The sequence below is a fragment of the Panthera pardus genome, unplaced genomic scaffold (genome assembly GCF_024362965.1).
Source record: "Panthera pardus isolate Hobbes unplaced genomic scaffold, ASM2436296v1 HiC_scaffold_18, whole genome shotgun sequence".
Taxonomy (NCBI): domain Eukaryota; kingdom Metazoa; phylum Chordata; class Mammalia; order Carnivora; family Felidae; genus Panthera; species Panthera pardus.
Window position 1 is genome coordinate 32,781,494 of NW_026526743.1, and position 13,883 is coordinate 32,795,376.

Consider the following 13,883-nt stretch of genomic DNA (forward strand, 5'->3'; position numbering starts at 1 on the left):
GAGGGGTATGAAAGGACAAGGACAATAACTAATGACAGCTGTGAGCAAGGCCACCCAGGAAAAGTACAGGATGCTCCAGGAATGAAGAACTTAGAGAAGGGGATCCAGGATTAGGCACCTGAGCAGGTGACAGGTGGCACGGAGGCATGAGGAGGGCTCAGGGAGGTGCGGTGGGCTGGACGGGAGAGGCACTCACGATAAAGTGGCGGTGTGTGCAGAGGCCTCGAGGTAGGAAGGAGCTTGGCGCGTCCCCTCCAGGGTGGCCTATGGAAATAGGCTCGAGAGGGAGTGGAGACGATGGAGGAGGAGAGAAGCTGAGGGAAAGGACCCAGGGTGGGAGGGAGCTGAGGCAGTCCAAAGTCACCTTGAGAAACTGACAGATAAAATCAGGAGCCACTGTCCCAGTTGATGGTTGAAACCCCACAGACTTTTTTTTCAGCCCTATTCTCTTCACTTCCAAACTAAATCTCGATGTCACTGCACTTTGGCCAGGTCAGGGTGTTTTCAGGCTCTTTCCTAACTCCTGGAGGCTTGAAAGGATCTCAGGGCCACCCTGACCTAGCACCTGTCGTAATCAGGTCAGCAGCCAGGTGCTGGGGAGGGAGCTAACTTTGGTCCTTACCTTCAAGGAGCCTGGTCTGGCAGAGCATGGCAGCAGCAAGGGTCAAGGCTTCTGTCCTCCAGCTGGCACCCTGCCCACCCTCCCTCTGAGGGCACAGATCCCAAACCTCAGGGGTGTCTCGATGCCTCTTCTCTCTACTCCTCACGGCTAATCTTCTACCACCTGCAAAACATTGCCAGGGGCCATCCACCTCTCTCTGCTAAATTTGCAGCTTGCTAACTGTAATGACCTCTTAACGGGAGACCCCAAATCCTGTCTGCTTTCCCCAACCACGGGCACAGCCAAAGTGATCCTGTCCAGTTGCATATTTGGCCACGTCTTTGTTTTGCCCACTTCGGAGGCTTCCTTGCTCTCAGGAGAAAGGAGGATCCCTACGCAGCCCACAAGGTGTGGGACACCCAGCCGGCATCTACTGCACCTCCCACGCCCCCTATCGCTCTCCACCTGCCAGCCGCACTGGCCTTCTCTGAGTTTCTGGAGGGACCACGCTGCCTCCCCTCCATGGCTCCTTCCTTGGGGTAGACGTCGTTGGTTGCCAGTCTCAGTTTCCCTCAAAGCCTCTTACCCCATCACCCTACAGGGCAGTGGTCTTGATTTTTCTGTCTTTATTGAATTAATGGCTGTCTATCCCCAACTTGACTTTGAGTTCCTTGAGAGCACAGACGATGGTACGCGACTATGGCATAGTGTGGGTGCTACATGGATATGGGTTGGGTGAAAAAAGAGATATCTTCAACGGGAATGAGCAAGGAATCTGCCTGTGTCCCCAGCATCCTTGTACATGAAAGACCTCACAACAGTCTGTCAGGCCGGGCATGGCCTGAAGCCTTTATCCAACCTCCCTCCTTTGCTGACATCCGTTCTGCCACCTCTTTCTGGAACACTTAGCTCTGGCCTCACTGGTGCTGCTGGTGTTCTGGCTTCCTCAGTGTCCCTGCAACAGGCCAAACATAGTCCGGCCTCAGGGCCTTTGCACCTGCCGCTCCTTGTGCCCCAAATTCGTTCTCCAATATCCACATGGCTGATTCCCTCTCTTCATTCAGGTCTCTACTCATATAACACCTTCCCAGGGAGGCCTTCTCTGATCTCCATACAAAAAAAAAAAAAAAAACATCATCCCCTTGTAGCATTTCCTAACCCTCTCTACTCTGCTTTATTTTTTTTTTCCTGAGAGTCCTTATCACTTTCTGACATTTATTTAGATGTGTAGCATCTATTTCCCCCCATGAGAATACGAACTTCTTGTGAGCAAGGATTTGGTCTATATTGTACTCTGCTGTATGCTCAATTCTGATTACAATGCCTGGTATGCTATAGATTCTCAATAAATGTTTGCAAGTGAATGAATGAATGAATGAATGAATCTTTGGTTCAGAGATGCCCTGGACCCTGTGCCCAAAGACTCCTTTTCCCTCGACCCCGTGGCAAGAAAAATGAAGCTCTGTCCGCACCTGAGCTCTCATCCAGGCAGGCCCCAAGTTCTCAGCTGCCGATTCGTAACAACATTAATAATAACTAACCGTATCCCAGATATTCTCCTAAATGTTGTACCTGTGTGTATAATCCCTAAAGCACCACTCTGGAAATGGTAGTTATAAGCCCCACTCGGTAGCTAAAGAAAATGATAATCAGAGAGGTTAAACGATTTGCTCGAGGCCACACTGCTAGCTGGGAGAGTCGGACCCGACCCGTTGATTTTGCGAGCAGAGGGTTTGGCAAACATGGCCCACAGACCAACTCCAGCCCACTACGGTGGTTTCGTACAGCCTGCGAGCTGAGAAAGGTTTTTACATCGTTAAATAGTTGGGGGGGGGGGGTTGGAATAAGCCACAGGACCCTACACACAGCCCACAGAGCCTACGATGTTTACGGGAATAAGCATATGGAATCGCGAGTCCCCTGGGCGCTCCCCATGTGCCCGCGGGGGGTAGGGCGAAGGGACGCGTACAGAAGCAGCATTTATTGGGTCCCTCTTAGGCTGCAGGCACCGGCTCCGCCTCTTTGTGGGTATTCTTTTCCCGAGCCCCCCCCCCTCCCCCCGCAACTGCTCTGTAGAGATGAGGGAACGGAGCCCTGGAGATGAAGTGGCAAGGACAAGGCCATATGTTAAGAGACAGAACTGGATGTAGAATCACACACTAATGGCCGGAGAGGCGTCTGACACACATCAGTTACCAGCGCCTTGTTTTACGGATTCAAAACGGAAAGGCGGCCGAGCCCCGGGGAGGCCAGGAGCAGCCGGGTTAATGCTACTGCCCCTTTCCAATCCCCTGGACCAGAGGTTGGCCCCCCTTTTGTTAGCCCTTCCCTCCCCTCTCGCTTCCAAATCCGCGGGCATCCTTACCAGCCGGCATCCAGCCAGCTCCCTCTCCTGTCCTGACCTTCCTCCTCACCCACCGCGCCGGGCCTGCGAGGACGACTCCAGCTACAAATTAAGCGAAGGGGAAAACGGAATTGATATGATCTGAGCGAGGGAAGCACAAAGGCCCCGGTTTCCTCTGCACATTATACAGGAAGATCTGGGCCACGTGGGGGAGCGGGCGCGGGGCCTTTTGATGTTTGCCTTTCTGCAAGTAACAAGCAGGACGTGGGAAGCCTTCACCTCCTCCACGCAAACTCACAACAGCAGGTTTCCGATCACGCTTGAAACAAATCCAGCAATGAAAAAAAAAGGAAACAGGAGAAAGAAAAAAAAAGAAAGGAAGTCAAGGAGGAAGAGAGAGATGATTGTTGTTTAGCGAGCTCTCGAGGGCGACAAGACCCTTTAAAACTGACTACAGGACATGTCAAAGAGCTTAGAAACACCCCCCAACACAGCCCTGGGCTGAGCAGCTAAGGGTGCATCAGCCAGATATGGGCCTGAGCTGGGGCCCTTCCAGGTGGGACGGGCCCTCCTTTACGCACTTGAGCTGGGATGACACCCCGGTCCGGGACGCTGCCCTCCCACCGGCTCCCGTAGTCACTTTCACCAGCCAGGGGACCTGGTCTCTAAATATCCGGAGACCTTCATGCCCGGCTCTGGTATTTGCGATTCATTGTGTGACATGGGCCGCCAGTCATGGTGGCATTCAGGTGCTAAGGGGAAGCCGTCGGTTGATCTCTCTCTCGTTCTCCCCAAATTTTTATTGCAGTGGAAGTGGGAGGCTAATAGTGTGTGGCTCCCAAATCATCTTGGGCTTATTCTTTTTTTTTAAGAGAGAGAGAGAGAGAGAGAGAGAGAGAGCGTGCCCAAGCAGGGTAGGGGCAGAGAGAGAGAGGGAGACACAGAATTTGAAGCAGGCCTCAGGCTCTGAGCTGTCAGTGCAGAGCCCGACTTGGGGCTCAAACTTGTGAACCATGATATCATGACATGAGCCAAAGTCGGGTGCTTAACCTACGGAGCCACCCAGGCGCCCCATCTTGGGCTTATACTGTAGCAGTAGATGTTCTGGAACATTCCAAGGTGCCAACTGGAGATCAAAGCCCTTGTACCATTGCAACACCTTCCTGCCTCCACTCACCACACTGGCTGAAAACCATTGTTTAGAAACTATAGAAGAAATTTATAGGGGCAAGATAGCAATAGGTTTTTCCTTCCAGGAGGTGGGAGAATTGAGTAAGATGCATTAGTCCCTTCTCTTCCTTGCATCATTTGTGGCATGATTTTTTTTTAAATCTTACTATCCCAACAACTCTATTGTCATTATTGTACAGATGGTGGAACTGAGGCTCAGAGGAGTTAATTGGCTTGACCAAGGATCATATGTTATTAAGGGATGGAGCCAGACGTCCAGCCCAGGGCTCTCTGATTTTAAAACCCGAGCTCCTTTGGATAATATCCATTCATATCCATCTTAAAATGGCCATGTGGCCTCCTCACTGACATCCTGTGTGTTTGGGAAAGCAGAGTCCGGTCGATGTTGCTTTCATACCTTTCATACTAGAGTAACTTAGACTTGGCCCTTGCCTGGGCTTGGACTTGTCAGCATTGTCCACGCTGCCAGCAAAGTTGGAAGGTGAAGGTCTTCTGCTGTTGACATACAGAATGACCAGGATGTGCTATACTCAGATTTATGTCCCTATCCTTGACCTCAACCCTCTCCTCTCTAGACTTGTATTCCCACCTGACTACTCAACAGTTTGACTTGAATGGTCAATAGACATCTCAAACTCAACATGGCCAGATCTATGATCTTGACATTTTCCATCCAAACCTTCTCCCTCACCATCCCCCAGATCTTTCTTATCCCAACAATGGTACCACCACTCACCTGGTCGATCCAGCCAAATGCTTTGGAGGCATGTATTTGACAAGTCCAGAAATTTGAGCCCAGACCCTGTCCCCAGGGACCAACTGATCTGAACCCATGAGTGCAGAGTGAACAACTAGAAAGAAAGAATGGGTGGGTGGGACGGGCTTCCGGAGGCCAGTCATACAGAGAGGAGACTGCGCAAGAGAGCAGAATGTAGGTCTCTAAGAGAAAGGATGCCTCAGCATTTTAAACTTCTAGAAGAGAAAGAAGCTTCTAAGGAACCATTTGGACCGCTAGGTGAAAGCAAGACCTTGGTAGGAGCTCTAGAGTCTGAGCACATAGCACTTTCTATGTGCCTGGCACCGCCTATGTGTTCTAACCACTGTACGTTTATTAACTCACTTAGTGCTTACAATGACATGGGGAGGGGAGAGGGTTCTTTCTCTCCCATATAAAACTTCCGGGGCTGGTGGTTGCGGTTCGACTTGGCACTTGTCACCGTTGGGGACCTTTGGGTCTTCTCTCTTGTTGCTTTTCATCATTCAAGGCGGCTTCTGGAGCGCCAAGCTTTAGCAGCAACAGCTGCAGCCTGCAGGAAGGAGGAAGATGTAAAGAAAGGAAGATGTAAGACAGTGTCTCCAGTGGGGGCACTCTCTAGAAGTTACAGGTACCTTACCCATATATGTCCACCTACCAGAATGTAGTCACCGGTCACACCTAGCTGCAAGGGAAGCTGAACAATATACTATTCCAGGCAGCTAAGCAGCCATTTAAAAGCTAGGGGGTCTCTCTTATGGAGGGAGAACAGAAAATGCATAGTAAGGGACAACAAGGGAACCTGTCACCCAGATTGAGTAAGCTGACCTAGAATACCGCAGAGACACTTGCGATGAGTTTACCGGCCTATCGGTTGTCTATCCCTGCATAACAATGTATTCCCAAACTTAAGCAGCTTAAAACAGCGCATGCATTATATCACACAGTTTCTGAGGGTCAGGATCCACAAGTAGCAAAGCTGGGTGGCTCTGGGTCTCTCATGAGGCTCTCACAAGCAGCTGGGGCTGCGGTCATCTGAAGGCTCAGCTGGGGCTGAGGTACCCACCTCTAGACTCGTCACATGGTTGTTGGCAGGCTTCAGCTTCTCACTGGCTGTTGGTTGGAGGCTTCGGTTCTTTGCCGGGAAGGTCTCTCCAGGGGGCTTTTTGCAACATAGCAGTTTGCTTTCTCCAGAGCAAGAGATCCAAGGGGAGTAGGCAGGGAAGAGAGAGAGACAAAGATAGAGACAGAGAGAGACACACACACACAGAGCACCCAAGATGGAAACCGGACTTTTTTTACCCATTCTCGGACTACATACACCATCACTTCTGCCATTTTGTTTTGGCTGCACAGCCCAACCCTGATGCACAGCAGGAGAAGACTCAGCAAGGGCGTGAACACCAGGAGTCAGAATCTCCGCGGGCCATCGTGAAGCCTGACTACGGACCGCAGATAGGTAAATGAGAGGCAGGGATGAGACACAGATCGTCTGGAGAGAGAGTCTCTCGAAGGCTGGAAGACCCCACCAGCTCAGGAAGGTTCACTGGCCCTGGACAGCAGCAGGTCAAAGGGCAAAGAGTGCAACAGAACGTTCCTTGAGATTACCCCCTGGATTACCTACCCACTCACCACTAAGGAATGAACCTTTCCACCAATTCGGGGAGAAAGACAGTTTCATTAGCACATAATGGCACCCACAGTACACACAGCCCAGGCCTCCCCAGATGCAAAGCCAAGACCACTGCGCAGACAAACATTTTAGCTAAGTATGGACACGGGGCACAATCAGGGATGTGAACACACAGACGGCTTTTCCAGCGCCCGAAAAAGCACTGCTCACCTTTTGAAATCGCTAATATGGACAAGCCGGTCATTCCAGAGACTGCCAGTCTCCACTGGCCCCCGTCACCTGAAACCAGAGACCCACTACCACGTAGAAGGTATAAGTCACTACAGAGGCAATTAACTGCTTACCTCCATAGAGGCAATTAACTGCTTACCTCCATAGTTAAATGCCAACATGCAGGCCTTTGTGCATGGATATCTGAACTCTTTCAGCAGGGGAAAAACTCTCTAGTCCTATTTTCTCCCCAAGCCTAGGGGTCATTCAGGAAGCCAGCTTTAGGGACTTGTACACAGAGGCTAATTTGTACAGCCATTGCCTAAAACTGGGGGTGGGGAGGGCGGGGGGGGGGGGTGATGACCATGGCGTGTCAAGCACGTTGCGGGAGACAGTCAGCCATTGAATTCGACCTTAATATTCTAGTCCATGAGCCAGCACTTGCACCAGAGCCTGGTTTAAAAAAAAAAAAAAAAAAAGGCAGGAAAAACCCACACACATTCTTTCAATTTCTAAAGGGAAATTTGACTCGAGCTGTAGAACAAAGGATGAAGAAATAGAAGTAAAAGAAAATCAAAGAAAAAGTGATTTGGATTCAAGGGGATCAGATGTTTCATTTATTGCAGGTTGGAGACCTTCAATCAGTCAAATGAAAGGAACATTTGTATTAAAATACCTACGAGGCAGAGAGAAAGCCTTGATCGGGCACGGGAGAGTAAAGTTACAGCAATCTTGCTGAGAGATATGAACCCACCTTCGAGGCTATCTGTTCCCAATATTGGAGGTTTTCTGTGTTACAAACCTGAGATGAAAGGTAGTTGTTTTAACGTCTGGGTCTGGAAGCCAGACGCTGAAATTAGCAGCACTCTCGAAGTGCATGCTGGAGGGACAGGGAGCCCGGGAGGGGGGTGCAAATGGAGTTGCTTGATTAAAATGAAAAAATGCTAATTTAACACCGAGGGCCCAAGTCACCTATGCTGGCGGGGTGCGGAAGGGAATTATGAAAACACCTTCTACCAGGTGGGAAGGGGCCGGGAAGGAGCACTAGACTAGGAGTCAGCAGACCTGGGATACAGTCCCTTCTCTGCCCCTGGGATGATAGCTCCATGACGGCGGGACTTGGCCTTTTTGTTTCACAGTGCCAGGCATATAGATTGTATCCCATGGATACACATCAAACAAATAGATGAATGAATAAGTGAAATGTGACCTTGGGTAAACCCTTCTCCTTTGGGCCTAAGTCTTGCAAGCATGAGAGGGTTCGACCAGCTGCAGGTTTCCCCAGTGGGATGGACACCATGATGGTTGGGTACCATCGGGATGGGATTGGGCGATAAACGTGAATCTGGCAGTAAATCATATTGGCGCACAGGGACTACTTTTGAATTATCTTTTTAGCTTTCTGATTCCCAGGAAGAGAAAGTCTCAGTCCAAAGGCGCTGTGACTTTAACCCTTCTCTCCTGTTTCTGAACCTCTTTTCATTATTATAAGAGGGGAGGGCTCAAGTTCCCATCCCCTCCATAAGGCAGGGCACAATTTCTTTCCTTTGCCCTTATTTTTACAGTTACCTATTGATGGCAAGCAATCATCGGTTTCCCTTTACAGGACGGATTTTTTAAAGATTTCTTTGTCAGAAAAAAGTATGTGAGTAAAGTCCACACGAATGGATGTAAAGAAAGGATAGTTGGATAACAGAAATAACGAATAGTTCAAGAGGGATACAGATAAGGCAGACCTCTTGGTGGTGAGAGTCCAATGTCTTGGGTTTGGAAAAAACTGTCCCAGTTGATCTCCGAGGTCCCTTCTGGCAACACTGGCCGTCTGACAGTTTGTACCACCAGCTATCTCCAGCAGAGGCAACTGTAGCTTGAACTGTAAGAGGACAGATCTGTTCATTCAGTAAACATCCGTCAAGGGCTTACTGTGTGTTCACTGCTGTTCTAGGTACTGGAGACAGAGCAGGGGGGAACTAAATCAAAAAATCCTTGTCTGAGGAATGTCTACTCTAAATGGTTTACAGCAGGACAGGGACTAGGTGAAGCAAATGAGGCACCAGGGTGCAAAATTTATGAACTTACCCACTGTCAGGGTCATGTGCGCCTGGTCCTAGCCTGAGGAGAGTGCCCCTTCCTGACCACAACTTGACATAGGTCATCATTACAGAAGTCACAGACTCTGCCTGTGGAATTCTTCTGCAGCCCCGGAATCAGGGATGCCCTACTGCCTCTATGGGATGGCCTTGGTGCCTGAGTCCTTGGGCATAGGAGTCGCGGTGTAAGAGAGTGAAGGAGGGGGCCATTTGCGCCTTAAAGCTAGGAGTCTTTACTTCCACCCGAAAGAGGATGTGCTCTCTCTTTCTCCAAACACCAGGCCTGCTCCAGCTTCAATTTGCTGCGTTAAAGCCATAACTATATAATCATGTTCCTCTACGAGGGAAAATACCAACAATGCAAGCCTAATACTATGTAACAGCTATCCTCCCACCCCAGTGTGGGGGTAACCTTGGGTAGTGGTGGGGAGTGTGGCAAACTGAAGGGAAGAGCCTGCACAATGTCTCCAGATCTGAATTATCAAAAGAAACAAGAAATTCAGGGGTGCCTGGGTGTCTAAGTTGGTTAAGCATCTGACTCTTGATTTTAGCTCAGGTCATGATCTCACGGTTCATGAGATCGAGCCCCACTTTGGGCTCTGTGCTCGGGACTCTGACTCTCCCTCTCTCTCTGCCCCTCCCACTCACATGTTCTCTCTCTCTCTCTCTCTCTCTTAAAATAAATTTAAAAAAAAACAAAAGAGGGCGTCTGGGTGGCTCAGTCAGTTAAGCGTCTGATTTCAGCTCAGGTCATGATCTCACAGTTTGTGAGTTTGAGCCCCGCATAGGGCTCTCTACTCTCAGCACAGAGCCCGCTTTGGATCCTCTGTCCCCCTTTCTCTCTGCCTCTCCCCCACTTGAATTTTCTTTCTCTCTCTCTCTATTTCTCAAAAATAAATAAAACATTAAAAAAGTTAAAGAAACAAGAAGAAATTCAGACTTAGTGTAAGTCTCTCAATTTCTATGTGGGCTCCAACTTATAAATAACTATGTGGGCCAAATACATGCTTCGTACAATGTGAATGTCAAGTCTCCTGAGAAAGGCAAAGCTGGTGAAAAAGGTCCCTCGGGATCTGGTCTAAGATCATTGTGTGATCTAGGACAAGTGCTTGGGTTTCTCTGTGCCTTGAATCCAAAGCCATAAGAAGAACATAAAAAAATCATTTATTCTTTCTTCAACGTTTAGTGACAATATCTGTATATTAAACACTGTGCCAGATGGTGAACGTAAAGATGAAATCAACAGCTTGTCATCGAGACAGAGTCAGAAGCAGTGAACTCTCGGTCCATGAGATAAGCACTGCCGTGAAATAAGAACACGGGAGTGTAGAGGGAAGCCCGGAGTTCTGCCTGGAAGAGACGACATTTCAGCCAGCTGAACGTGATTCTCCCGGCAGCGAAGGCAGAAAGAAAATGACTTTTCCTTGATTCCCAAGATCTTTTATGCGTTCAAAACACACGTATGTGCACCCATAGGCTGTAGATTGTGCAAATTGATACCCCCCCCCCCACTGCAGCTGTCTTTTGCATATTAAGTACTTATCCACGTGTAAAACCAGAATCATTCGTTTCTGCCCCCCTCCCCCCCACCCTCCCGTCTGTCTTACTGGAGCCAAGAGTGCCCTGGAGCCCAGATTAGGCATTCCTTCCTCTCTCTCGACCTTCACAGGCAACCTGCAGAAGCATCCCTCGTGCCAGCCCGTCCTGAACCTCCAAACCGCTCCCTTCCGGCCCCCGAGACCCACAGCCATGCCGCCACCATTCCATTCGGCCTTTGCCTGCCGTGTGGATCGTTGCTGTTACCTTCTTTCTGTTCCTTCTGTCTCTCTTCTAATCAACACATTGCTGTTTCCCAAACGCAGATCTGACAGCATCATCTGTGGCTTTAAACCTGCAACAGCTCCCGGGGACCTCAGGACAAAGTGGACCAGGGCGTCCCCGGCCCTCGGCACTCTCGCCCTGCCTACTATCCATTCCTCACCATCCCTAAAATAGATGCTCCAGGAACCTGCCGCTCCTGCCTCTCCCCAGAACATAGCTGGCACCGTCCTACCTCGGGGGTGTGCCACAGGCTCTTCTCGCTTCCTTATGTGACTTACCTGCTGTGTTTAGCTGTGGACCCGTGACCAGGCTCAGGCACTCCCTCCTGGGGAAGCCTATTCTGGCTGTCACCACCCCCCCACCCCACCCGCCACTCCGTCCCCTGGGCACGGCAAACCGGGAAGGCCGAGCCAGAGAGTTAAGACCACGAGGGAGGTGGAGTCTGGAAAGTCAGACAGACACAGGCCTCAACCCTGAAAGTCATTTTTGCCCAAGCCTCCATCGGCAGAACCCTGTCACCGAGCGTGGAGACCTACCCGCAGAAAGAAAGAGAAGCAATTTGGCGGGTTGGAAAAAGGCCCAGGGCAGAAGAAATGAAAAGCCACCAGTTGGCAGGAGATGCTATAGAGGTTGAGTGGCTAAGCCAGATCAAATGGGAGGTTGGGACGTTTCTGGGACGCATATGGGCCCCAGCCCTCAGCAGGCTGACACTTGCTTCCCAAGGGCTCAGACAGCCACACGCAGGGCCTCCTTCTTGGCCAACAGATGGGGAGGGGGCCACAGGCAAGGCCGGCTCTGGGCTGTGGCTCCTAGGCTGGTCATCTCGAGGCAGAGCAGGCTCATGGCTGTGTCTGTATCAGTCGCCAGGGAGGAGACTAACATCCCCAAGACGGGTATCCCCGTCTCTGTCTTGAACATCTGGACCTTCTCCCCGTAGAGTCCGGTCTCAAACTCAACCGCCAAAATGTCACCTGGTAGGGACAGGACGAGCACGCCGTGGCCACCGCAGGCCGGCACTCTGTGCAGCTTTTCCTAGAGACATCACATATGGGAATTTTCATGGGAAACCTTCTGTCGTTAAAATGTTTGCTCAGTTTTTATAAAACACCATACAGTGCAAAATAAAGACGGCCACCGCTGTCCGAGCTCAGATTAAGCTCATTCATTCAGACCAAATAAATATGGCCCTTAAGTCTGCACCATTACTCCCTGTCTTCGGCTGAGAATTAAGATTCTGTCACTGAGTCGGATTTTTCTTAACATCTAGGTGTTCGGCTGTGCAAAGACAGAACTTCAGTAGCCAACAATATTCATGACTGCCTCTCTGGGCATTCCTTGCGGATCTGTATTTTCATCTGAGAGCAGGGTCCGGATCATTACTTTTTTGTTTGAATTTTAAGGACGAGAGGCGCTCTGACACCTGGCTAGGCTGGATTCCCGGCCACAATTTTACAGTTCGGGGAACTGAGGCCCAGGGAGGAGACCGGCTTCTTGGGCCCCCAGCGCAGGTTTAGACCCTCGGCAACCCCCCCACCCCCCACCCCGGGCTCCTCCTCCATCTACGCTGGCCTTGCACACCTCGGCTGTGTTTATACAGCCTGCACACCCGCGCTGGTGTGTTTGTGTTTTCCCTGGTCCTGGAGGGAAAGCACACCAGGTGGCCAGATGTGGCGGGCTCCGGGCAGCCCGCGGAAGTGGTCTGCCCGCGATGAGAAGCAGGCCCGGGCTGGGCTGTAATCTGGCCTTCTCATCAGGCCGCCTTTCCGCCCACGGCAGATAAGAGGCCGGCGTGGAGGGAACTGACGCACAGTCACGCACCGCAGGAGGGGCCTCCTCTGTGGTCTTTCATCTGTGGCCTTTGGCAGGCCTGGCCTCCCCCTCTTAGGCGGGAGCAGAGCCCCGGGACCCCTCCGTGCCACGTGTGAGGGAGCGGCGTCTACCTGTGCTGGGTCCCTTCCTTCCGTTTCTCGGGGACCCCCCGTTTCCTGGGGAATCTGCTGCAAAAAAGCACCTGAAATCTGCATTTCTCCTTTATGGCCAGCTCCTGCGATTCTCTGGGGAACCTGCAGAAGTGAGGGGACGCCAGACTCAGAGGCATGAGGTTCCGATGGTGGGGTCGCAGGCTGTCGGGCCGGGAGGGACTGCTGGGTTCATGGCAGATGATAACCTCTTGAGGGACCCCTTGCTCCAGCTTCTGGTAAAGTTGCCTCGAAGCAAGAGGGGGCTCGGGCTCTCGGCGTTGCTCGTCCTATGTGTCCTGTGGGTTCCCCTGTCAGCTCAAACCCTGCTACAAACCCCCTTATGTTCCCTTTATTATTTTTTTTAATGTTTATTTATTTTTGAGGCGGGGAGGGGCAGAAATAGGGGGACAGAGGATCTGAAGCGGGCTCTGTGCTGATAGGGGGCTCGAACCCATGACGGGCGAGATCACGACCCGAGCTGAAGTCAGACGCTTAACTGACTGAGCCACCCAGAGGCCCCTTAAATTTAAATAATACACACGCATGCGTGGGGAGGGGGTGTATGAGAGAGGAGGGGGGGATAAAGAGCCTACTATGTGCTGAAATCCTGCCGACAGTCACCTACCCCGTGCAGTAGCTTTCATCATCCCCATTTTGCAGCCGGAGACCCTGAGCTCCTCTCCTTCTCTCCATTCCCCTGCCTCCAAGTCCTTCCCCTCCCGTGCACGCCTCCTTTCCTGCCTCAGTGTCCCCTTTATCTGCTACATCTGAGCAGGTTCCGGGGGACCTGCTGCATGCTCACTGCTGTCACACAGATGCAAGGCCGCAGGCCCGGAGTCCGTGTCACCACGGGGCTCCACACAGAGGACTTTGTGCCTGGCCTCGCAGCTCCTGCAGGTTCACGGAGGGCCGCAAGATCCCCTGGGGGCGGAACGCGGCTCAGCCGCCTGGGAGGGAGGAGTCCCAGCCCCGGAGACAAAGAGAGCAGGGGTGTCTCTGCTTGGCTGGGCCACCTCACGCTAATGGAGGCGCTTCTGTACCCATCAAATGGGGGCTGTACTCACTACTCTACCAGCATAGGGTTGTGGCAAGGATGAACTGAGACAACGTAGCGTTTGGAAACGTACAAACACCACACATGACACCCGGCATGCGATGATACTCAGACAAGACATTAAATAGCACTGACTCGCACAGTGAATACATTATGGCTCTTTTCAACTTCCTTTGGCCCCTACCAGTTACGTCAAGAAAGCCTCTGATGCTGGTGCGTCTTTA